Below are 27735 nucleotides of genomic sequence, written 5' to 3' on the forward strand. Positions count from 1 at the left end.
TCTAATCATATATTTGATTAGGACAGTAGGCAAGGCACTTTCACAAGGACAGGAGAGTACTGAAGTCCAACAATATTAGCATCTTTAAGCTACATACTGATACCAGTTCTGTAATATATGGTTACCGCTGAGTAGTTCCAAGCTTAGGTTTCAGAGACATTAAGCAAATTTTTTATGTGCTGACATTTGTGAAGTCGGTGAGAGTTGATAGCACTCTGCCATTTAGAGACAGCTCTTCTGTGCGTCTGCAGTGATACAGGAGGAGAGGAGTTAATCAGGTGATTAGTGGAATATTTGAAAAGGTAGATAGAAAAAGCTTCAATCCATTTTGACGTCTTTGGATGAAATACTTGATGATATGCACTGAAATATCACCAGCAAGAGAACTTCCTGGCCTCGGAAGCTGACAAAAAGGTTAATGTCACAGTGTCAACCTTGTTTATGAAGTAAAGGCTTAATAAAAATAACAAGGTCCTGAAAAGGTAGGCTAAAATCCTGGCATCTTAGAGAAGCTCCCACAACATACGGGGCTACACAGAAGTCACAAAAACAGTAAAACTTTGTATTATCAAGGTTGTAAAATCCATCGGAGAGAGACGAATAACATTTGCTTGTCCATGTAGCAGTAACGCTTGAACACTGCATCTGATCAATTCCACAATTTCTGAGAACATTCTGGGCAATTCTAGGTCTAGTAAGGATGGTAACAGTAAAAACAAGATCACTAGAAAGCCTGACTTCCATAATAAGTTAAACATGTGCTACTAACAGAAGCCCTCTAAGGTTATTTAGGTGGTCCTCACTCACCCCTTCTATGTGGTCTCTAGGCTGCAGTCCCACTCCAGTGATGGGAGCAAACAGCAGAGAAACCGCGGGCCAGGAACGAGCTGCTGCAAGGAGCCTGCGAGCCCCGGGTGCAGGAACAGCCCAGCGGTGGCTGCTTCCCGGGCTACTGCGGGGCACCACAGGGGCAGGAATAGCCTGGCAGTGGCAGCTTCCCCTCAGAAGCTATCGCTGCACTAGGAGACACCGAGACTGGCACCGCCAGTGCCATACCTGCCTCAGAAAAACTACTCACGTTTGCACCATCGAATGTGCCCAGAGATCCCAGATGTGTCTGCCTGCAGAATCGTCCGGGCACTGCTGGAAAGGCGGGGGGACGCTGTCTGAACCTGGCCAAAGCGAAGGTGGAGGAAGGTGGGCTTGCAGGGTGTGACATGGCAACAAGGCAATACAGGCAGTTTGCAAAGGCACTGGGCAGGATCACCATGGAGAATACTGAACCATGTTTTTCCACTGATGGAGACCATTTTCTGTCCTTTGAGCAAGTCTGAGATTTTGGCGGGGGGGGGGGGGGGGGGGGGAGGAGGAGGGAAACCAAAGCCACCTTCACGCTTTACTGAGTGAAAATTACACAACAAAAAAAGTGTGATCTGAAAACAATTTCAGCTAGGTCTACTGAAGCGTATCATTCTGATCTTTAAAACAATTTAATTTTTAGTATCACCATCATTATCATCATATGCTAGGCGCGTGACCTCCTCTTTTTCCGATATAAAACAAATTCAGTTTCTAAATGGAAAGTCCTTTTCAATCTTAAATAAAACAATGCTGCAGCAGCTAACCTTTCTTCTCCCTAAAGATTTTCAACTGTGAGACCCACTGCAAACAAGCCTCTTCCATAAGAATTTTTGACTTCAAGGAACTGGCATTTTCCTTTGAAATTCCATTCAATTTGAAAATTACTGCTAATTCAGAACAGAGAGCTATTAGGACTACTCAAGGGAAAAGACAGAATTTTAAGCATTCAAAAGAACCAAAACACTGCAACTGCTATTCTATGATACTCTCCTTAAACTATCTATTGGTCCCATGTCATTTAATTTGCCTTTGCCTAAAGACAAGCTTTCTAAGATGATCTTCAGATCCTCTGAATTTTGTGCCTTCACAGCTACCATTCTGACAGAGTAATGCAGCTTTCAAGGAGCTGCACAATATACCTATACTGCTAATTTTCAAACACTTTACTTTTCTCCTCTTGCACCATGGTTCCCTTTAAAGAAGAATGTCAAATACTAGACTCAGCAGACTTGATCTTTGTAGAGAGCCAGTAATTAAGCGAGTCAAATACTATACCACTTTGGTAGGCAAGAAATGAAAAGAGTGTAATAAAACTCCAAGGGGGGGGGGGGGAGGAATCATTCCTTATAACAAAAATTTCCCTGAGGGAATTTGCATATTTCATTTACCCTTTATTTTCAAAATGAAACAAAACTCTATTTTAACTTGTAATAGCACTAAGTGCCACAGCTAGGCAAGAGATGCAGAGCAGAAGAACTAGCATCTGAGAAAAATCTGATCTTTAATGTAATATTAAGTATGATACAGAGACTGAATAAGTTTTTACTTGTATAGGTACTAGGGACTGACACAAAAAAATAATCCTGCCCCCACACTCTTGTCCCAAAAGTAATGTGACATCATGGTAATGAAAAGTATACGAGAAGCTTGTGAAACTTCAACCATCACAAAAAAAGCTCGCAAAAATTACTTCTTTAACAAAAAGAAAATACTGTTTTGTGATATTGAAAAAACACTCCTCTCTGGAACCCAGAGTGCCAGGCACTGACTCTGAATGGAAATACACATTCCGTTGACTTTCATCATACCTTTCACTACCCAAACTACCTCTGTAAGGTACAGTGCAATTAATAAGTATCAAGCTGTTTACCTGATAGAATAGTTAGAATTCATCCATAAAATATATGTGCACAGTTATTATAGGCCACCTGGTGGAAAGGAACCACGGTCTAACAATAAATAAATCAGCGTTATTCCAGTTTACAAAAGAACAAATAACGAAACAAAAGCCTACTGTCATTCCTCCTCTGTACTTTCTGGCTTGCAAGGACAACTGCTGCTTAAACAGCCTTTGGCAAATTGTAATACTGAAAGAAACGTAGAATAAAGGCAGCTCCAACAGTAACTAAAATTTCAAATAAGTTTTACAATCCAGAAATACAGAATAAAGTAGAAAGCAGTTATCACATTTTGATTACAAATTGCTAAATTAAATTTGCAGTACTCAAGACTACTTCCTGGTTTATATTGTAATATTTTAAGAGCAGAAGTCTTCACAAGCTCCGCCAGCATGTTGACACTATGGCAATTGACACTCCGCACAAATAAGAGCTGAGCAATTTGTTTCTTCCTGTCTATCCGAGCCACTTACTGTAAGCGGCTGGTATTGCTGTGCCAGGTACACTTCAGGGGTCTTCCCACCAAAGGGAACAGAGTTGTGGACACAGTACATATCATTGTTAACCAGATACTTCATTTTCCCCCTCTTTTAAGTGATAGGTATATAATTACAGGTCCCTTGGTGCTCCAAGATAAAAAGACTATTGCATCACTGAACCACAACACACTAATTCTATTGCTATTCCTCCGGACTATTACTATTTCTCCTTACACAGAAAGATCTAATTTATAAAACAAAACATGAAGCACAGTTCATTTTTTAACATTTGAATTCTTCAGCATAGAAACATTTTGTTAGTAAAACATTGACTTTCAGTAGTAAAAAAAGTTAGGCAGGAAGAATACACTATATAAAAGGAGAGAGCCTGTGCTTGGTCATAGATACACTGCTGAGCAGCAGATGACGGGAAAGGACACAGATATAAATTACATGGTTATTTTAATTTGCTCAGTGAGACAGGATCTTGTTAGAGAGCTGTTTTCTTCCCTGGCTGCTGCTCTTTCTGCAGCACTGAACAGGCCAAGACTGCTTCTCTCTACCAGTCAAGGTCTATACAGGTTTTAATGAACAGTTTTATTACACCATAAACCCTACTTGATGCTGGAACTTGCAAAGCAACTACTCGATACTGGTTGGGTAGGCAGCATGCTGCCATTAGACCAGTTCACAAAAAATTTTGGTGGATCTCATGGAAAAACTACAGCTGGAATACCCTTCCAAAAGGCATAAAACAATTTCCCCTCGTGACACAGAAGGCCAGTTTTTAAAAACAATTTTGAAGCAAAATGGAGTATATCTGAAGGGAATTTTTTTCCATATCTAATTTTCACTAATGATGGTAAAGAAAGCCAGCAGATTTATTAAACAATGCAAATTGCTAGAAAGCAAATAAGCATAACATGAAAACATCAAGCATAGAGCTTTACCAGATGCACCTTGTTTATTTCAGCAAAGAGATTAGATTTAACAATTCATCATGCTACCTCACAGTGTTTTAACAAATGACTTAATAAATACGTAATACTATATTTCAGAAAAATAATACTCAGCTAATGTAATGAATGTGCTGAGATGCTGGAAGAGATTATCATTTACTTTGGTGTCAACTATAAGGCATTCAGATAAGACAAATGCAAGTTAGCAAGATTATACTTTGAATTACTTTGCACATAGTGTCTACAAAGCTGGACATGGTTTCCCCTACTTAACCCTCCAACAACAAGCACAGCATCCTTGAGTAGTGACCATAGTTACCTCACAAATTGACAGCAGCATGCAAAAGCTAAAAAGCTGTGCTCACTTACAAATCGTTCATTTTTTTTTAATTTTTGTTTAAATCAAGGCAGGAAACATATACAAAAAAGATGAAGCAATGAGCACTAATTCAATATCTCATCCTCTTCACTTCTAAATTCTATTATTTCATTATAAAATTATTTTATGTTAGGAGTACTGAAACAGCTACCACGAGAACAAGCAGGGCCAGTACTAGAAGCTGCAATATTCAATTACGTGGCCATTTAAATTTTCAGCTAAGGACTGAAGATGACACATCTCTGCAAAACTAAAACAGTGAGATCAATGATTGTGCTGATCATAGTTACTTTCTCCTTCCTGCAGGAAACTAAGTACCTGTTGCTTAGTATCTTCATATATACCAACATCAGACCTTTAAAACACAAATAAGTATATAAGCAGTTGCTGGATATTCAGAAGTACAAAGCGCTCCCAAATTCCACTGGGTTAACTGCTAAGGCAAGAAAGTGGCAAATAAACCTGTTCCATTGCTTTTTGTGGTATCAGTTCTGAAATCCAGATGAAGCACACCAGTTCATCCTCCAAATTTCAGAAAGACAATCTTTCATGTTTCCCCACTGCTCGTTATCACAATTTCATAGGCCAAAAGTTTCAGACCCTTTTCCAGAATAGTTTCATACATGACATTAATCTTCACAGAAGATCAATCACATTAATCGTCACAGAAGCAGGCAGGACCAGTTCTCTGCACACGCTCTTCCTGATGAGCGCCTGGCTCAGGCGAGATCGCTTTTAGCTTCATCTCACAGCCTGGGGACCGCGGTGCATAGCCAACCCACCAACCCTTCTCTTTCTGCTGCCCAAGTCAGCATCGTCTTGGGAGTCTGCTGGCTTCAACTTTCACAGTTCAAAAGAAGGCTGTTTTCTAGAATTAGGTGTCTCATGGGAAATGATCTAAGTTTGGAAATTTTCACCTCAAAAGAAGAAGGTATAATAACCTTTAGCTTCCTATCCTTGGTGTTGTTTTATCCTCACAAACAGTACAACAGAACATCACTACAAAACAGTTAAAAATACTACTTTTCTTACCCTTCACAGGAAGGCAGGCTTTAATTGCAGTATCTCAATATGCCTTTTGTTTTTTTTTTTGGTAGCACATAATGACATAAGGAATGAAGCTGCAAGATTGCAGATCTGCAATGCAGATGGTTATTAGCTAATTTTAAAAGACCGTCAGTGGTGCAATGGCTGCACACTGCAGAGACAAAACGTTAACTTCACACTTGCTGTCAGGAAAGCAGCGCTGAGCTCAGCTTCAGCTAAATGAGTCAACATTTACCTTGTCTCCTCAGCATGCATTTTATCCTGCACTAAGCATTCTCTTGGCATGGCTTAGATAGCACCTGGTACCATAAATGCCTGGTAGATGCAGCCTAACTCACGGCTACCAACGTACTTCAAGCATCCCTCTGCCTGCAGTTGCAGAAAACACCAATTTGGTTGGAGTACCCAAACTGTCACAAACTGAGTTAACCTTTCAGCAAATTGTCCTATTCAACTGTTGTCTTTAGTGACAGCAGGAGCCACTGCTCTTTAGACAGCTTGCTATGCCCCCTTGGGAAGGCTGCAGGGAAAGGGAATTAGTACAGACTTCCTAGAAAGAGAAAAAACATGTTGTGTTTTTTTTAAGTAAGGATTTTTGTAATATATATGTAATATATATATTTGTAACATATTTTGTCATATATGTTTTATGAACATACTTAAAACCAAGTCAGTTGTCCCTTTAAAGACTTCCTGAATTGCTAAAAATAGGTTCAGTGAATAAGATATTTTACTGAATTCTAAAAGTAAGAAACTAAAATCAGCTGCAAAATAGGCAAGCACAACTGCTTGTCCAAATGCCATTACATTCTGCCAGCTGCAGTGTCTGGCAGCCTCAGCCTCTGTCATGCCTCTGATAAAATCTGATCATAACCTAAGTCTGCAATTCCCAGAAAGATGTCCAAAATTATTCTTCCACCCACCTATAGACCAAACCATTGCTTGTAGAGACACCCTATGAATTACAGGCATGAAAGCTGGGCACATAATTCCTACTTACATCAGTGAACCTATGGCTCCTGGTCCAATTTTCTACTTGTTCTGATTCTTTTTTTTAATTGTCATCTGCATGCAGTGCTATGAAAATACACTAATGCTCACAAACATAAGGCAGTATCTTTGTTCAGTAAAGCTGATTATCTGAACTGTGGAAGCTTTCACTGGCTGCAGAGAGCCTAAAAATGACCATGGGCACATTTCTTCAGCACACACTCTGCGCTTGGGTGCCTCATGATTACTGGCACACATTCAAACTTTGTAATTACATCATCAGACTGACTACAACACACGTCTCCTGTAGGAAGAGACTTACTATGGTTTTAAAAAACCGTCTTGTCTACAGGTCGCTGTCCTCAGTAGCCATGATCCTGTAAGACCGCTCTGTGCAGAGCAGAGGGGCAGGAAAGGGCACGAGCACAACTTTAACAGGTTCAGCCTCAGCCTCTGACCCTCTTCTGGCCTTCCTCACTGCTTTCCAGTTGCTACAGCACAAAATCCATCTTTTCTACCTGGCGCCCAAGCAAATAAACACATCAAGTTTGATTTATAAAAACTGACTTATAAAATTGTTCTTACCGTCAGAACTATACGCATCTTCTAATCCTATTTCATTCTCCTGGCAGACATTTGGAGGTTTCTTGCCTCAGTCACTTTACAGTTACACATTATTCATACCTGCCAGCACCAACAGGAGATGAAGTTTGAAAAAAATCTAAACAAGCTACATTGTGAATTATATTGTCATACACACAAACACACTGGTAAGGTCTATTAAACCTGTTTTTAACAATATTCTATAAGACATATCTAAACACCTTAGATTTCCTTGAGTTTAGCACACAGCATGAAGTGGGAAGGACAGTAAATTGTATTGTAAATTTCCACAGAGCGCCTCCTTTTAAACACTGCTGATCCAGATAAATACAAAATACTAAACAATTCTGCTAAGGACTAGAAATCCAAAAGATGTTTACTTCTGTGCCACCTGGCATCAGTGGAAATGGCTAGCACTCTGTGATCAAGTCTTGCGATCTTGTACATGCCAAATTCCCACTGTTGTCATTAGAAATCTCTCCTCATTGGACTCACTCAGATCAGTGATGCAGTCCTAACAAGCCCCTTCCCACCAAGCAATTCAAGCTGCCACTCAGCTCTTCAGAACATGGTATTAAGCCAAACTTTCCAGCAGAAAGCAGGGAGGAGAAAAAAGTTACACAAGAAACAGTAGTGGTCCCGTTAAAATAAGACATACTGGAAAACAGCAACAGAGAAGAGCAGAGACAAGAAAAAGCACTGCTACAAGGACACATTACAGTGACACCGTAGTCACCTGCAAGCCTAACACCTAACATTCAGTCCTGGCAGTCCAGAAAAGGTACATCAAACAGCTGAGCAGCTTGAAAGCAAGTCACCTCGTAGGCAGCCAGAGTGAGAACAGCAAAGCTGAAGTAACACCATCAAACTAGCGAACTGACAGGCTTCTACGTTACAAGCTGACCGTAAGCCAGGTGACTCCTCGCTGAGAGCGCTCCTGGGGACTCCAAAGGCTGTATCGCGGAGGGACGCGTCATGTCTGCATGACCACGCGCAGTCAGAGGGCCATCAACTCAGCCTGACAAGTACAGACAACATTTTTTCGCAAGGTCTAGTGCTTCCATCCTTTACTTTCGAAAATTGGCAGGGCACCATCCTTTGTGGCAAAGCAGAGAAGCACCTTACAGAGAAGCACCCGGCAGCTTTTAAGCATTATTCATCCACCTAAAAATAGCATACAGGAGCAGCGTCATGAAAGACACAAATGTCTTCAGGATCACAACACCTAGCTGCCAATTAATCCATCTTGTTAAGACTGAACGTCAGTTATCTTTGACTCACCCAAATTATAGTATCACCAAAATCCTGTATTTTGAGAAAAATCAAGCTGACGGGTTTTGCAGGGGATGTTGCAGTTGTATAACTTTTTTTTTTTAAGCAAGACCAAGTCAGTTCTGCCTCAAGGTTGAAGAGAGGCCTATTACTGCCTGGCTGCTCTCTTATTTGAGGATGAACCACTACTGGCCAGGCCCCAGACACTGGAGCCTGCAGTCACTGGGTAACAACGTTAGTAGGCAGTTCTGCAGTATCTTAAATCTCAGTATTTCAAAATACTTTGACATACTGCGAGCTAAGTTTTACAGCAGCAATATCACATTGTAATTTTTTCCTGAGATAGGAAAACTGAACCAATGAAAGATTAAATGATTTATCTGAGGGGAGGGAGAAGGTCACAAAGACAGACTTTGTTAAATTAGGGAAAAGCACCAGAGCTCCTTGCTCCCACTATGCATGAATCATTGGACTAGACCTGCCCAATGACACTACTATAAAATCTTTACAAACGTCACTTCATGAGACAGGAAGACCTCCACTGCAAAATGTGGTAAAGACACTATCACCGCTTTTTTTTTTTTTAAAAAAAAAAAAAAAAAAAAGCAACCAAAAAACCCCCACACACTGTGGATCAGAACTTTAAATTAGTATAGGAGAATCAATAAGTATCACTTTAAAAGTGTTTAAAGTTTTTTTTTCTTCCCCTCATTTGATGACTGCAGTCTCCTGTGTTCTGTCTTTCAGATTGCACCCCATGTCCAATTTTTGGCACATACTAACCAACCATACTAATTAAATGGTATTGAAAGCAAGAACAAGTTCCATACGCATACATACATTCATAATGCAATTTTCAAGTCACAGTTCTACTTACAGTTCAGTTACCAACTCCCAATACTTGTCAAAAACGAGCACTACATTGATTTGTAGACCTCTCCTTGCTGCAAACTTAAAGCATTAAATATATAACTATTTCTACTGACTCCTGGCTTTTTTCAGGACTGAATGAAGACATCTTCTTTCACTTTCCGTAGCAATTATATTTTGTCTTTAGAGACAGACTGCAACACGTGTTAGCATGAGTTGTGAGTGACACTTAATCCTGAAGTTGCATAACTGCTGTGTGCAGTTTAACCCCCCAAATTTAGCTCATCTATATACAACTGTCTGCACTGAGATGACAGTGATATTGCTAAGTTTCTATTCAGGCTCTGCTCTCATGTACTTCAAAAAGGTATATTGTGATTTCTGAAGAAAAAAAATATTTGAACAGGAACCTTTTTCATATTAGACTACTTTGAGAGAGATAAATTTGCTGGAACGGCTGATTGCTGAGGCCTGATCCTTTGCTGTGCTGAGCACCTCTTCCACAGAGCTAGGCATGCTCAACCCCGACTAAAGTTAGCATCAATAAAGTGCTTCCTTGAAACTGGAATAGTGAACACCTACATCTAATGCTTTACTAGCCCTGATTTCCTGGGTTATATTTTTGGCTGGGGTAAGTCAGTTTAGCTCCCCCGACTGCCCACTGTTTGCAGCATTAATCCAAAGGGGATGGAAAGGGTTGCAGTCATTCTCTTTTTCTATTGAAATCAAGTTCTCTTATGTAAGCAGCATCTAGAATCTGGGTGATGGTTTGAAAGAAGTCTGGGGACTAAGTACATCAACCTCTTGTCAACCAAAGCATTTCTAGTGTTTCTTTGGCTAGAGAAATTTTACCTCCACACTGGAAGGGGTGGGGGGAGGGAAGTCTTAAATGGAGTGAAAATGACCCACAAAGGACAACCTATAGCACAACTGACCATTCCTTTTAGCACGCTTTTATGCCTCTTTTCTAGCATGGATGCATCTGTATGTATTCCCTTAATTGACTATTTCTTACATAATACTACTACTAAAGCATCACTACTACCACATCACATCAGACTTCTGACATATATCCTCATATTATTTTGCTGCCTTTCTCCTGGTCTTCAGCAATTTTGTCAGTGTCATTCTACAATTGCCTATTTTGAGTTTATGTACACTTAGTGACTAATACCATTGTCACTGAATGTCACAGCACTTCATGCTAGTGACACTTGTCTGCTCTTCATTCATTTCTCCAGAGAAAGCTGGTCCTATTCTTTCCATTTTTTTAAAGATGAAAAATAATTGCAAAGAATACAATATATTCTCAGTGTATTGGTTTTACGCATAAATTTATTAGAAATGCAATTTTTGTCATAAAGCAAAAATGCAGTATCTTTTATGCTAGAAGAATTGATCATGGAACTGGACACACTTGACAACGCAAAGATTTGAATCTGAGTATATCAATTAGATGATCTGAACTGATTTCTCTTATTTCAAACCTGATTAGAAACATCTTTAACACTTCCAATATATGCTGTAATTTCTAGCTATCATACTGCTAGTATTAAAGTTTTGCATGACAATGTGTATGTGTGGCGGAGGGAATCCTTCAACCTTCATCTTTAACAAAATGGCTCAAAAACCCTCAGGTTGCATTTGCATATTAAGAAGTGTACATTTATAATGGCGTCTTAGAACAGTTTCCATCCAAAAATGATAGAAAAACTTGCTGAAAGCAGATGTATCTATGAAGCTAGACAGTATCGTTCTTAGTGACCTAAAGCTAGCAACTACTAAACTAGGGACAGATGAAAACTAACATAACACCAAAGCAATAGAATAATTTCTTAAACCGCAAGAAACCCCCAATGCTCATTCGTACAGGTTTTAAATGAAAGGGTTTTTTGAAAGACCATCATAAAATATAGAAAAGTTTCTTAGCCGGTTACCTAAATGCAACTACTCAAAGGTTAATATGTTGAGTAAGCTTTATTATATTACCTTTCCTGTTCATTATGAGCACAGCTCAAAAGAGGAGCACCAGAAAAGGATGTGAACCAAATATTGCTCTCATCTACATCAATGTGAGCCTAGAGTAATACCTCTGACATCTTAATTTAGATTTACAAGATTATGATTTACAGAATTTTGTCGTCTTTAATAACCGTGCTTTATTTTTATCTAGAAAGGTGGTTGATGCCAGAAGGGCATTTTCAACAGCTCTAGCAGTGCTAGTTTCTCAGGAGGCATACTGACATTAAAATGTATTTCACCCTTTCCAGGTAGATACCAGTCAGAAGAAGCTGAGAATAAATAGTTACAGAATTTCTGTGAAGCCATGTAATTTTTAAGACAGCCAAATTGATTTGACATTCCCTGCTTTCTCCACCTCTGTTCTATGTCTGCCAGGACATAGACTTGGATAAGTCTCACATCAAACCTTACCATGCTGCCCAGGCACAAGGGTGAGCTAACAGAAACCAGAAAAAAAGTGATCATCCCTGTGCAGCATGTTGACTCCCGTCCATAATTTTAGTTACTGCAACTAAGAAAAGAAATGTTTGCTGTATTTTGGTAAAATCTAAAGCTACAGTTTTAGTGAAAGTGATCTAAATTTGTGCTCAAGTTTCTATATATTTCTATCTTTGTTGCAAAATAGGAAAAGAACACAAGCAGAAAAATGCCTAGCAAATAGTAAAATGTGCATACTATATAATGAAAATGCAGTCTTCAATATTGAAAACATACCCATTTTAGAATGCAAATCTTTTTACATGAAAGAGATAGTCCAATTACTTTAATCTTTTCTTAAAAAAAATAACTTGCAGCCTTTCTTATTCCACATATGCAGATAGTCAACTGCTTTGTCCAGAACCTTCACTAGACCTCAGAAGGAAAGAATCAGAAGCATGGATGAGAAGCACAAACTTTTAGAGGCAGGTATCCCCTTTCAGCTTACACTAAGCCTTAGAAGAATAAACTCTATCAGAACAGCTAGGGCTAAGTCAGGAGCATTCCTGAACTAAAAGCTGCTTTGTTCCCTGAGGAACCTCTGGGGTTCTTGCCAACAGTAGCACCTTAGCACAAGCATTATTTTGGTGCTTGCTGATTTCCTTCCTTAACTGCCTCCACTAAATCTGCAGTCAGGAGGGATAATATAGTTGTCTCCAGTTTCAGCACACAGAAACTTAAAAGTAAAACCAAGTAACAGTTCAGGTAATTCTTTAGAACTTAGAAATGCATATTCTAAAACAATGGTTTACAGAATGTAGCTTTGGACATCTTTTGGATTCTTCTTGAGCCTTCAAAAAAAAAAAAACACTAAAACACAAGGTAGTTCATTTGAGTCCTTCCCACATCTTTTTCTGGATTCTCTACTGGGTCTTTAATGTGGTAGAACAGCTTAGCTCCAAGTGAGTTATTCCAAGAGTTGGAATCACTGCTGCACCACAACTAGCTGATTTTTAGTCATACTTTGCTAAGATCAGAAGTGACAAATTTTTAAATCTCAGAATTTGAGTGACACAGGTATTGCAACTGTTTAAATGTACTGAAAAACACACTGCATAGCTCTTTTAATAGAATGTTTCCTCAAATTATAGAGATGTGCTCACATATTGCATATTCAAAGACATCGTCATAACAGTTACAATATATTGTGGATGGTCTAATGATATGAGCAAGATTTGTAAGGAAAGTTAACATCCTTATCACAGTTAAAGTGCAATACTTCACCTTGCAAACCTTTTTAATAACTCAAGAGGTGTTACTGGCAGGGATAATACTAAGAGGTTTCAAAATTTTTGTTATTGAAAAATGATGACAAAGAACACCATCTTTCATCTATAAAATTTCTCTTTAAGTATCAGTGTAAGCACATACGTTTTTGGTATAATCTATTCAATTGAAGTTGTGGTAATGAATTCAGATTCAAAAAAGCATCTTTTGAGCACCACTGATTGACAGGTCACCAAGAAAAGCACTGCATTCCATATTACTGCACCTCTGAGGCTTAGGACTAGGTGGGCTGTAGCAGTCTGACTTTCCAAATTTCATTTTTTTTTCTGTGCTGCAGACTTCAAGGGACTGATGAAAGTGTGTGGGCTGGTTTGAATGTAAGCCATGCTTTTTCCACACATCATTGTCTCCCCTGCACTAATGACTCACACCTGCACATGCTGCTATCTGATTTCTAGGCAAAGATATTTATACATTGGAGCTGCAGAGCCAAATGCTGGTGGTATAACTATACGGATCATGATTTACCTAAACATCTGCCTGTGAAGCACAGATTTGGGGACACTGAATTCCCTCACCTTTTAGGTCCCATGAAAACTGGATGCATTTTCTCTTCTGATAAAACCTGCATTGCAATTTGATCTCAGATTTGTAATCATCTGCGTGTGGTGAAGCACTACTTTATACCTGGCTACTTCATAAAGGCAATCACAGACCTTCAAGATCCATTTGACACAGTAAAACTTACTGCTATCTTCTCTCACAGCAGGATAAGAAATTATTTTCCAATACAGGCCATTTATTCCTGGAGACTTATCTGTTGCAAGCCACTGAAGACAAAAGGATATTTTATTTAAGTGAAAATACTGTCGCTCTAAAATCCTGATTCCAGTCTTGCCTGAAGTCTTTCATTCCCTAGTCCAGAAAAGTATTCACATCTTGGGAGTACAATTTCTGCTTTCAGACACTTTCCCAGTGTTCAGTCTTTTACTAGTTAAGATAGCAGATGCATCAGCCTTTGGTAGCAATTACATATCTCTTTTCTCCTGCCTCTGCAACTGGCCATGAAGTGTTTTTACTACACCTTTGGATGAGGCCATTTGTCTTCCTTTCCTTCTTTGGTGTAATTTGGTGAAGGGCATAGAAAAAAAAAAACAGTTCAGAACAACCATCTGAACGACCTCTCTGAGAGCAACGTTATGAACCATACAATGAGGTACATCCTCAGAGCATAACGTAGTGATTCGTTGCAGTGTAAATTTTGAAGGATGACAGTATTACACCTAGTAAGGATTCACCAGTCTGCTGCAATCTTAATGCTGAAAACCATATTGTGCCTTAGATCTCACATTAAGGTGATTGTGTATCTAAACAAAGCTCTGTTTAAAGGAAAAAAGCTTTTATATAGAAGACTGGGTGAATAAGCAAGCCCACAACAGTTATTTATATGCACATGCATTTTGCTTCCAGCAGTACAAGATTTCTACATACATAAGTTTATGTATACTTCATTTTTTGCTTCAAAAGAAAAACGATCAAGTATTAATATTAATGTGCCTGTTGAACTGCAGATTGGAGGGCATTTGATTTCAGGTTATGTTCTGAAATCAACATACCACTGTTCTCTTTGGTGCAAGTCTACTGATGTTAAGAGTTTACTTCAGCCTACACTAACAGTTCCATCTAGGGCCAAATTATTTTAAACATTTATATAGCACTTGGCAAAACAAGGCTTCAGTTCTCATTGTAATCCTTAGTATCATAGTTCATTCAGTCTTAAATTGATTCCAGGGTACCAAAGAATAAAATATCTTCCAAACTGGGTATGGATATCTGCTCTTTAAGTTACAGAAGCAACTGGATCACAATTGATCCCTCTCATTGCACAGGCTATTCTTCCCTCTCAGATATATTGTTAAAAAGAATACAGGAAAAGAACAGTGCTTAGTAAGATTTGGGTAGGACTGCTCTTCCTTTTTCTCTAATTTTGGATTGTAAAAATCTATCATTAAAAAAAAAAAAAAAAAGCAACGAACACTATCTGTCTGGACAGAATAACCGGGAAAGTGCCCCAAGTCATACACTTTGCTTCTTACAGCTGTGCATAGCTACAGTCAGTGTGAACAGAGAGAAACTGAGATTCAGCTCACTATACTACATCCACCCACGTTTGCTCTCCTGCTTTTATTTCTCCATGTAAGTTTAAACATTTTCTAAATGCCCGGTATCTTTATCTTAACTTTATCTGGCTAAGAAATCAAGTTTTAGCTTAGATTCTTTTCATGGGCATTCGATCTTGTGGTAGTCTTCACACTCACTTTTTCTACCTTTTCTGTCTTTTTTCCCCCCCGATACTGGTTTACTCTTTTCTCAAAATTCTCATTTCCAACTCCCTCTTTGTGTAAGAAAGAACAATCTTAAATTTAGCCTTCACTTCTCCTAAAAAAAAAAAATAAAAACACAACTTACTTTAATTCTTACATTTTATTTCCTATATTCTTTTTTTTTTAATGGTACAAGATTCACTGCCTCTTTATCCATACAACAGGAACAGCCCAAAACAGGCAAATTTTGCACTTCAGCCCATCAATAGTCTAGAAATATTACATAGGCAGTAAATATTATTTATTCTTGATACTTTTTCCATTGAAAGTGACTAAATTTTTATCACTATCTATGAAGGTGGGTTTTACAAAGTTTGAGTAATTGAATTTGCAGCATACATTGATTTCACTGAAAAAGACCAATAGGTGGTGCCAGTACTATCAAATCTGAAGTACAAGAAAGCTCTGTATTTTCATACAAATTGTATCAGACATTTTAAAAAAGAATTGCTGCTTTTTTTGAGCAAAGAGATTGCTGAGTCTGAAAACAACTCAGTTTTAATTAGCAACTATAACTGCAGCTGCTGGGGGAAAAAACAGCTTTTCATTTGCCTATTTCTTGCAGCTGATGGTCCAACACAAAAATGATTAACCATTTTTCTATTAGCATTAAACCTCCCTCCCTCCCTCCATCTCTACCCCCATGCATATTCAGCAGGAAAGTCAGCAGCTACATCTGTATTGATCAGAGAAAGCCAGCTCCAGAGCAGGGGAGTAATTCTGACTTTATCTGCTTTCACCCACGTGGCCAACAGCCAACCCCGGCCCCGCTGGTGGCAGGGCAGTAACAGACAGCGTGGGGACACAGGCCCCGCTCTCACTAGGGGAAATATTGCCACTGTGCCTGCAACACACACTGCAAACAAGCCCACCTGGGACCTCTCCCAGGCTGCCTTTATACCCCTCACCCCCACCCTGACCTTGCACACAAAATTTCCTTACAGCTCTGAAGAAATAAAAGCAAGTCACCTTTGTGTAGAGCAGCTCTCTACTTACCCCCAAGTACCAAGCTATCTACTATACAAAAATCTGGTGCAAAACCAGAGCAACGTTTTTCTCCCTCCTTACCAACGCTTTGAGCAAGCAGCACTGAAAGCAGACCTTGCTGTAAACTGAGTATGTAAGTCTGAGCAAGGTTCAGAGTACAGCAGTTTAATTCCTCCTTCTCAGACAAGCAAAACTACTACAATCTAGCTCTCAGCATGGTTTTTCTTTGCTTTTTTCCCCCCTTCTCTCTTCCAATATTCGTTCGTTTTATTCCTGCAAGCAACTTCAAGTCCGTGGCACGGTTTGCATGGATGAAGCATGCAAAATTTTGTACTTCTGCCAGGCTCTGTGTTCATGCTTTCTTTTTTAATGATTCAGTTTTCTTCCTACCCTATCTGAAGTATTTTATTTTCCAAGTAAGAACTCAGATGATCTTTTAAACCCTACTGTTCTCACTTGGCTAACAAAAGCACTCTAGATGGAATCTATAATTCAGCATGTTTGGTTTGAAATACATATAGATGATGCATTTTGTAACTAAGATCTTGCATCAAAGTGCATACTAATTACCAATAAGTTGATACAAGCAAATATAGTTGCAGACCTGATAAGTGAAAATATTACAGGTACTTTAAGAATATAAATAATACTGAGAGAACTACATTTCAAAGCTGCATGTACATGTAAAACACATATCAATGCATAAGGTTTCCTTAGTGTGTATATATACTAATTAGCAAAATAATTGAAAATGTGGTAGTTCTCCAATAAGCAAGTTCAATTACACTGAGTTCTGCATTAAGAGCTTCTTGAAATTGCTTTCAAATTGAAAAGCAATGCAAAATTCAAGTCAAAGGGTCATTATCTCACACAACAGAATTTCAGGCTGAATTCTGGGTCCTAAGATGCTACTTTGGCTCATCAGTAATAGAAGAGTTTGCACCAAAATTTACAGAGTTCACATCCGGCTCACTTGTCAAAGCCTGTAACAATGCAGCTGTATCAAAGACAAGCCGTGTGTTCAATTAGCACACAGTGGATACCATGATTAAACACAAGAAGTATAAATTGTACATATTTTCATGCTGTTACTATGTTGCTCACAACTACTTCATGTAGCTGATGTATGTTAAAGTGATCACTGTAGAAGTTTTAAGCCAGAAAAACACAAACAAAAAAGAAACCCCAAAAGTGATTTATACAGTGATCAAATTCAGTGTTTATGCTCTTCAGCATGGAGTTCACAGATGAGGACAGTGGACATGATGTGCTGCTCCATGCCACCCTGAGCTCAGCACTACTCCCTGTCCTTAGCCATTACCCAGCCTTTCCTGTACATTGCTCTGTAAGTCTGTGATTCTACAAGGGCTTTGAAACTTCTAGTGGCTTGTGCTAAATCAGTTTTATGAACACCTAAACAGAAGAGAAATTCCTCAACCACACTACATGGTAGTGCTAAGTTTCAAAAAAACTAGGCTGGAAAAAAACAACGAGGAGATTTTGTAACTCCTCAAACAGCACGAATTAAAGCAATACAGTAGATCTGAAGACCTCTATGTTTATATCAGAGAACCATCAGCAGAGCTGAAAGGAGCACCTGACTGTTGTAATTAAACATTTTTTTTCAGATTTGGATGAGCTGTTGTCATCCTTATTTTACCATTATTATCTACAAGGGAGAAGTGTCAAATGCAAAGAATGGCAACAGCACCAAATACTAAACTATACACAAATAAAGTTAAGTCAAGGACTTAACTTGACAGAACTGACACCACCTTAAAGATTTAGCATCAATGCTTGAACAGTGTTCCAGATGGGAACAAAAACTCTTATTCCATCCATAAGCTTGCAATACAGTGAGTACTACACATTACAAGAATTGTTTTAAAGACAAATGTAACATTTGTTAGTATTTTGTAGATTTATACAGATGATACCTATATCATAAGTAAAAATCTGCTATCATCTGCTGTTATGGTGCACATAAATAAAACAAGAGATAAAAGAAAATACAGGAAAAGTGAGTATTTTCATACTTCCTGATTAAACTCAAAATACAATATTATTTCTAAGCTCAGGACAAACTTTACTCAAAGGCTCTCCAAGGTCAAAACTAATTGCTGTCAGAAGCAACATCTCATTGCAGCAAGAGACTAAAAAGAAAAATCAATTCTGAATCAAAGAGGTTATGCCATGTTATGTGTGTTTTGGCTCTCTGAAAACACAGTTATGTATCATCGAGCCTAATGTCTCTACTATATTTTGTGGAATTCTAAAAGGCATCTAAGGCAACATGGAAATACATCAGGTGATAACAAGTTTTTCCAAGTGTTCCTTTTCTCATTCGGTTTCCTAGAATCACCCAATGTTGCTGCTCATAGTTCTATAACCATTTTATTCAGAAATTTGCCTATACACACACAATCATAGAAAACAAAATATGAGTACTACAGGCTGACCTAGACCACAGCTGTGATTTTTTTTTTTTTTTTTAAACGGAAGAAAGAGAATAAGAGCAAACATATAACCCGTAAAGTTTCTATCCTACATCCTCAGCAAGTTAAAACTAGCACAAGTGTGTTCCTTTCAACTGAATTCAGTCATTCATTTTTCTTCTTAAGCTGAACTTACACTGACCGAGATGGTCACATTTGAGAATGTAATCATTGTACATTTATTCTCTTTATCATGGAAAAGAAGATTAATTCTAATAAGCAGGACATCAAGGAAGTAAACAGTTCTGGTTTCTTTCTCAGCTCTACTGCTAACTTGTACGACTGTAGTCAAAATAACAACCTACTCTGTTAAACTAAGAAAAATCACACTTAACTCACTGCATTACTGTCACCTACCGCTTCTTACTGAAAGCCACTGTAAGATTTCAGAGTACTACTAAAATACCACAGCAGGCAGGGAACAAAATGCCATCATTTCCCCAAGTAGTCTTCCCTTCACATTCTTCCTCCGCTTCCATGCGTCTTTAAAGCTCAACATTTTCACACTGCTGAAGCAGTCTGCACAAACGATGCATTTTTTCCCCCCATCTCCCTCAAGAAGCTTCTCCTTTTCTGCTCCACTTGTGCTAAGCTGCAGAACATCCAAGGCAGTGGATAAGTACTGCTTATTTTCTGTTAGTTACTGCTGCAGATCACAGCTGAGGGCTGCAGAAGTGCCAGACCTTTTCACTGTTCTGCAACTGAGCAAAAACATTCCCCTTCTCTACGGCCGAGAAGCAGTGACAAGGCTCTACAATCTGCTTGGAGGGAAGTAGCTCTGTAAAGACTGCTGTATTCAGATGATAACAGGTGGTAAGTGAAGTGTCATAAAGTCAATTTAAAGTCAAGGAAACACAAACCATGGCTTTCTATGACAGAATTTTGCCCACTATGTGGACAAGCATTTTGAAAAACAACACTTCAACAGTCATCTGCAATATGTATTTACATGATGACAAATGTTATGCTTCCTACCACAACAAAACAATCACTTGACTTTTCACCAGTGGCTACATTAGACCTACAAGACAAACTGCAATAATACATACACAAATAAATATTGATGAAGCTTGATTTTGAGGATAAAACCCATTTCATTCAGGAACATTCAGCCTCCGCTGATATTCTTGCAAACAAGTTTGCCTGTGAAACCATTCCAGGTAAATGACTGACTATAAGTGACTATTGGAGAATATTAAATTTGTAAGCAATTCTTTTTTAAGGGAAAAAAAAAAAAGAGTAAGCAGCTTTCCATCCCCACACAGTACATGAAGACAGACAACTGGAACAGTATTACATTAATACCAGTAGTAAACTGATATCTTGTGCGTTCCCATAAATAAGAGAAATGTAAAGGGAGAGCCACCAGTCATCTTATACTTAGTGGACTTTCAAGAGTACAGGTCAGGATAATGAATGGCAATTACAAACACCTCTGCAATCTCTAGAAAGCCACAGTGAAATTTTATCAGATGCATGAATCTTCTGATGTTCCAAAGTCGGGAAAGGCCTTGTTTCACTGAGTAAAAGGAGCTATTTCTGACCAGAAGTAACACTGAGGCAAGCAGATATTCATTTACAGTTTTTATCTAAACAGATAGAAGCACTAAATTTAACACATTGATATCCTCTTCTTTTTGATCATTTAGTCTGCTTAATTGTGGTTGCAAGCTGGTTGCATTAAAAGGAGGAGCAGATGAAAGTAGCAAGCATTGCTTTGAAGCAGCATTACTTCATATTAAGAGTATATTAAGTCTCATCACCATGAACCAAGCAGGACATAAGCAGGAGAAGGTTTCTTTGCTCTAAGCGCTAAGCCTCCTCCAGCTAGGCTTTCAACCACAATTTTTCTTCCTCTCTTACTCAGGGCCATCTCACTAGTACATGCCCATGAACATCTTATTTCTGCTTACACAGGGCTTCTCAGAACTGCCAGGCATGTTCAGCGTACGCACCTGTGTTCTCAGCCGTGGTAAGTGCATGCCTGCTTGGGAACGTCTGCTAGCTTGAGCCTTATGTTCCATAAAGGAGCCTAACTGCTTCACGTGGCTATCAGAAAAGTGAAAAGCAGAGATTAAAGCTACCAACCCGAAGGTTTAAACCAACTCTTGGCAATACTAATATGCACATTTATCATGCACTTACTATTCCATTAACTAATGAAAGGAAAAGCACTCTCCTTGTTTTAGGTATGAATAAGAACACTGTTGTGATTGTGCAGATGACTCACATCATAAAACACAGGGAAACAAAAAGTCCCTTGATTTCAGCTATACAGCAGAACAACACATTCATTTACTTTCAGCTGTATGGAAGTCTATAATCTGAGTGCCTGAGAGCTCTTTGGATGTGGGCTGTGCACATTCTTACAGTTGTGATACAACTGGGGAATTGTATTAATCCTAATTATTTGTGTTATACTGTATAATACAAAATACAATTGGGGTCCTACTTCAATAGCATTAAAAGATACAGAGAATTAAACCCTAAATCTGAAAAACAGATTGCGTTTCTCAAAGAGTAACGGAGTGTTCTGTGTAAATTAAAAGCAGGATTTTAGTTAAAATGGACAGATTCTGGCCTTCTCTCTCCCAGTCTCAACTCAAGATCACTGACACCTCCCCTTCTTCACTAGGGAAAGGAGAAGATGCATACAGACACGAAGCAGACACACACGAGTGAGAACTGTATGTGTACACAGAGAAGGCAGTAGCCCAGGCTGCAAGGTGGCAGTCAGAGCCAGCCCAGAGAAGCTGCAGTAAGTCAGACTTGCTGAGTTTGACTGTTCTAATGTCTGAAGTCTGCAATAACCTTCTGAGTACCAAATAATCCTGAAAATTTTTTAGAAAAGAAAAGCCTCTCCTTGCTCTACCTCCTAGTAAGGCTTCTGCCACATGCCGCACAGATTCTCAGCTAACGACTACCAATTTGAGCCAAACTCTGTCCTTGATATGCTTTAAAGTCAGTGGAAGTTACAGATATATTTGCTATTTATAATAATGGCTTACAACCAGCAACAAAGCCTTGCCCCCACAACTGTTTCTTTATAACCCTCAGTAGCATGATGCCTTGAACATGACTTCAGTACTAATGAATTATTATGGCTTTACTAACAATCTAATATAAAGTGACTGATGGAGGTATACCTATTCATTCTTTTCACTAATTTTAGAAAGGTAAATATCATTTGCACAATTGCACAATAAGAAGGGAAAACAGAGCAAAGGCCTCTTAGATAATGTATATGGATTTAATCTTGGATTCTATTAATGTCAATGGGGCTTATATAGCTATGCCTATATGCAGCAATGTGTAATATTTTAATACATTATTACTACAGCTAACAGCACATAATTTATCAAAAATGCTTTTTCCTTTTACATTTAGTTCCCCAAAGACTGTAGTTGCATTTGTCCAGTTAGAATCAAAAAGAATTTCCTACTCAAAAGAATCCACATAATTCTACAAAATGAAGGAAAAATAATGTCAGTCTACATCTACATTATGTGATACTTATTACCTCGGACAAAAAACTACCAAGTATGTTAACAAATCAAGGAAGAAAGGCATACTAAAGTATGTTGACCCAAAAATATGAACTGGGAAGAAATTGAATTTTAGGAACCTGCTCCAAAAACACCAAAGCATTCCAAAGAACTGATTTTAAGAGAACTTTCTGTAAACATGTAGTACAGATATAATATAAGGAAAACACATGGTGCTTTTTATAGATTTGAAGGAAAGAAAACAATATCTATTTTCTAGTATTTTAGAAATTTAAATTAGAACTAGAAAACACTGAAGTATCATCTTGTTAGACTCTCAACCAAATCTCAGAGGCTGATTACCAAAGTAATGCTTTAGTGGTTAACAGCACGTGTAGCTGGGAACCCCAAATAGATAAATGTTTAATGCAACAGGAACACTGTATCAGGAGCCTTCTTTTATATTCCAACCACTAAAATACAACTGCATTAATGAAAATGCAACAAAGTTCTTAATTGTCACCTTGTCCCTGGAAAGACTAGATCCATGTTTTGACCTAGTGTTACTATCCTGTGATTACCTGAGCCAGCCTGAATTTTAATTCTTAGAGGTGAAGAGCTTGCCACTTCAACAGTTACCTGACTATGACTGACTGCTACTGATTTTACTTCTTCCCTTGGCATTTCTTTTTGGGGCCTATTTTCAGTTAAAGAATTTATAAAGCACAAAAATTAAGTGCTCACAAAGTGACCAAAAGGTCTATAGAAGCCTACCAAAATACCAGACACTTATTTACTACATCCCATCTGTCATTTTTCTCTGTGGTGAAGAGCCTGCCTTCTGTTCTTATATAGCATCTACTGTAGTGGAGCTGTGGGCCCATGATGGAGCTAAGTTTAAAATAAATAAATAAATAATCAATCTATAGACATATGAAATAATGAAGGTACACTCTTCCAAAAAATAAACCAACGATGTCCCTACAAAAGCAGAAGTTTCATCATCTCCATAACACTCATATGGAAAATGTCATCATTAGAATTACTAGCTCTTTCATTCTTTTGAGAGAACGTGTATGTAATACACTGTTTCAGGCACAAAATAAAATTTCCTAAAGCAAAACTAAAAAAGAAAAATTAGCGGAACTTCATTCAGGACTACAAGACCAGCACATATTAATGATGCAAAACGTACAGTATCTTTATTTACATGTTTGTCCTCTGGAACTTTCCCATAAAGAGTCCAAGCAAGAGCTGAGTGGTGCAGAAATTAAGTTTTGCCCCTGCTCTTGAAACCTCACAGCTTAGAGAAATGCCAGATCCCAGCCTGAGTGCTGCCACAGTTAACACACCAAAGTTCAAACCCTGGATTTTAAGGTTTTAGTGAACTGATGCATTTTATCTGCAGTAAATTTTACCTGGATCCCTTCCTGGATTCAAACGTACACCAAACAGCCCATATGGACATTGTCATTATGTCTAAACAGTGTTAAATATAGGATCTACTTGCAGTAAACTCTCTGCAGGGTAGAAGATGGTTAACAGCAACAAGTCAGCGAACTAGGAAACAACAAGGGAAAAACTAGAGATCCTGCATAAGAAATAAATGGCATTCTATTCATTTGTCAGAAAAACAGTGTCAGTAATAAATATTTGGTAAACAGTTTTAATGAAGTTTAAACAAAAAAGGAATGCCAAGGGTCATAGAAAACATTAGCTTCCTTATTAGAGCTATCACCTTCTATTTAGCTCTTTTAAAGAAAAGAAAATACCTAAGAGCATTTTGACAACCTAGTTAAACAGACCAATGTATCACTTTGTTTTACGGATTGCTTCATTCTGACTACTATTTAATCCTCCCTGTCATATACTACTTTTTGTCTAATTTAACCTAGGGCAGGAAGTGTTCTCATCTTTACAACAAAGACAAAAGAAATTTAAGGCTCTGGAGAAAGTATTAACCATCTGTTAATCAAAGCTGTCATCTACATGCAAAAAGAAAGAGTGAAAAGGTGACTTCCTAAAGAGCTTTATGAACTCGCATGGAACCATTTTTACCACTGTCATGTGCACTAATGTTCAGACTTCACGGACTGTTGAAGATAACTTGGACTAGGTGATGAGAGGTCAGAGTAACAGAGTAGGTTAGAAATGAGTTTTGTTGAATTTGTTACAACTCTAGTGCAAAGAATCAGTTACCCCAAAGTGTTTCAGCGCTCAGCTTAAAGCATTTGTTGTGATGCAATTACTGTTGACCAAAACATGACTAAAAGACAATTATACACTTGCATCTTAATCTCAGCATCCTGTTATTTACACATGCTAGCCTGAGAGGTCAAGGGAACCTAAGTTTAGAATAAAAGCACTTCCAAAATCACTGAAAAAAAAAAAAAAAACTTAGTTATCACTAATTGCATGCCATAATCATTAAGTCCTGCGTGTTATGTCAGAAAGCATTCTTAAAATTCCTACGGCTGTGCCTATAATTTCAAGAGATTTTTTTTCCCCCAAATTTTAAATTCCCCTGTATGCAAAAGTCAATTGATATCAGGGGTTTTTCAACCTACATTCCTTCTCCCCAGCATATTTGAGTGTATTCAGGCAGCTCTCGGCCATGCTATTACTTCGACTGGCAAACTAGAAGATTGTCTATAATTCTGGGTTCTCTACCTGTTCAATACTTGCTGCGATGCATGTTCTCCACTACTGCAACCACGATCAAAATTGTTTCTTCCTTGTGCCTGGTGGCCTCTTTCCCTTTACTGGTTAACAGATGGACTGCCATTTTGCTGATCTGTTTTACAAAGTACTCCAATTTGTTTTGGCAAAGAATAGTCACTACTTCCAATCCTTCTGCATTTTCTTTATTTTCCTCTATTTTTTTCTTCCTCAACTTTATTCACTTTCTCGATATATATGTGCCTACATTTTTTTTTTTTTTAAACTGCTAGAGCTTTCACTTACATTGCTTTCTTTGGGTTTTTGTGTAGCTTCTTTGGCTGTTTCTGTTATTTCAACTGCTGCTCTACTGCCTCAACTTTTTTTTTTTTTTTTTTGTAGCTCAAGAGAATCAACTTGCAAAAGCAGAAGATAAATTGGCATGTTTGCAGCCCTATCTAAATCACCAGTACACACAGGAACAAACCACTGCACTGAATAAGATCTACTAATATCAACTAATCTTTAATTTCTTTTTCCATTCAATACTAGTCGTCTTATCAATGCTAGAAACAGGCAGGTTTCTTTCTTTCTTTATGCAGGAACATTATATCCTTAATATCTAATTTGGAAAAAAAAAGGTTGAAAATAAAAGAAAAGAACATTAAAAGGACAATTAAAGAAGAAAAGAATACCATTACATACAAAAGAATTAAAAACAGAAGATGAGAGGAAAAAAGTTATTGTATTACAGAAAAATAAGTTCAGAAATAAAAAGGTACTAATGAATAAAAAATAAGTTCCAACTGAGTTAGGATCACAAAATAAAGGGAAATTATAAAGAGTACTAACATTAAGTGGCAAAAAAGTTAACAAATAAAAAAGGCTCAAAAAGAAAGGAGATACTGAAATGTATATTATACAGATGAATTATAATTTGCCTGCCCCGTCTGCAAATACTTTAGTGGAGACTAAATATATTCACTTCTGGTAACATCCAAAAATGGAGACAAATGCTCCGTGTTGCATACAATCCTGTATGACAGATGGTATCAGTTCACGATAACCTCACATAGCAGTTCTCAGTGGTTTGAAATGTAGCAGCCCTCTGAACACGCACAAGTTCTCGTGACGCCAGAGTATTTAGTGGAAAGACCTTTTGTGTCACTGACGTGTTTCAGTGTCTCAGCAAGAAACGACACATGTTGAACTTTAGCAAACAGCGAGCCTACTGACAACTCTACCCCCTTCACAAAGCACACATTTGCACAAAGTATAGGAGAGAACAGCCATAAGCAAAAAAATAAAAAGAAAAGGGGAACTCACTGAGTGAAGAGAAACTCTATATAGAGCAGCAGGCCATAATACCTTTTGACAGAGAATGATATAAGCTACTGTAGTGAGAGAAGACAGTTGAAAGAGATGTATTAAGATCTAAGACAGCAACATAAAAGTTATCCAAGGGTGTAATTTGTTCTTAAAAAAATTTTTTTTAAAGCACACATGGACAGCAGTGGGCTTCTCACAGTACCTGTGACACACATGTATGCAGCCATGGGCACCCCAGCTCACAGCCAAATTTCAAAACTCTCATTCTAAAGCTTTAGTGTATGAGATCTTGATAAAGGTAATTTTTTAACCTAGGCAAAATAATATATTTTTCTCTAAAAGTATTTTTAAAATAACAGGCAAAATACTAGTTTTTTTTCTTTTTGGGCAAAAGCCTTTTGTATGGAAAATTTAAACATTAGAAGTGTAGTACAGCTATGAGTAACCAAAAAATCCCCTTATTAGACAGTGTTCAGTTATTTTCAGTGCCTAAAAAAAAAAAGGAAAAGGTTCAATCAATTATTGATGCTGCTGCCAGATAAAAGCCCTGGATGAAGTCTCTTCAACTCATGGAGACACACTAAAGAACTCTGGATGAACAGGGAAGTTGCTAGCCAGTTTAAAGCACTTCTTAGGGTAGGTAGTCACAGAGCAGAGGTTTTTCGAACTGCAATTTTGAATGAAGATGCATGAAGTATGCAAAGTCTTGCTTTAGGTGCCTGAGTCCATTTTTGGATCTGATCTCCTCCTCACCCCATCATCTTCAGAACATCTTTTAAGAGTGCGAGATAAATAAGGTCTGAAGCAAATAAGGTCTGAAGCTACACAACAAAACCAAAGGAGAAGACATAGCAAAGTATTGCTAAGAAAGCAAGCACTCTGCCTCTATGGTTCTGAAAAGAGCTTTAAAAGCAACTTAAATTCTGGCAGTTACTAACACTTGAATATTTCAGTCTACATTAACTGAAGTCTCAATCATTTATGCATAATCATATGGATAAAAATTCAACATCATACGTAAAGTCAGCTGCAGACAAAATATAGAGCTTAGTCTGCTTTCATAGTTCAGTAAAATACATAGTTTCAGAGAACTAATTCTGCTTTTTCAGTACTGCAGGAAGAAAGGAGACACCTCTAAGTCTTGTTAGAATCGACAGACGTGCCAGTAAGTGAGATTGGATCTGCTGAGACTTCGAGGTCATTAATGCAAGAGTCCCGAGAAACGTGGCGCCGGTGTTGTAACACCTGGCATCCACTTGACGGCGGTACGAATAGGCAGGTTCCACTTAGGCCAGGTCACTGCGAAGCGCGGA

The 27735-nt window shown here is 38.1% G+C and overlaps 1 protein-coding gene across 1 annotated transcript in view; it reads right to left on the reverse strand.

Moving 5' to 3' along the window:
* Positions 1–27735, reverse strand: part of PDE11A (phosphodiesterase 11A) — a 135347-nt gene that overhangs the window by 76185 nt on the left and 31427 nt on the right. The gene's annotated exons all lie outside the window — the stretch shown is intronic.

Source organism: Rhea pennata, chromosome 6, assembly GCF_028389875.1.
Source record: "Rhea pennata isolate bPtePen1 chromosome 6, bPtePen1.pri, whole genome shotgun sequence".
NCBI classification, from domain to species: Eukaryota; Metazoa; Chordata; class Aves; order Rheiformes; family Rheidae; genus Rhea; species Rhea pennata.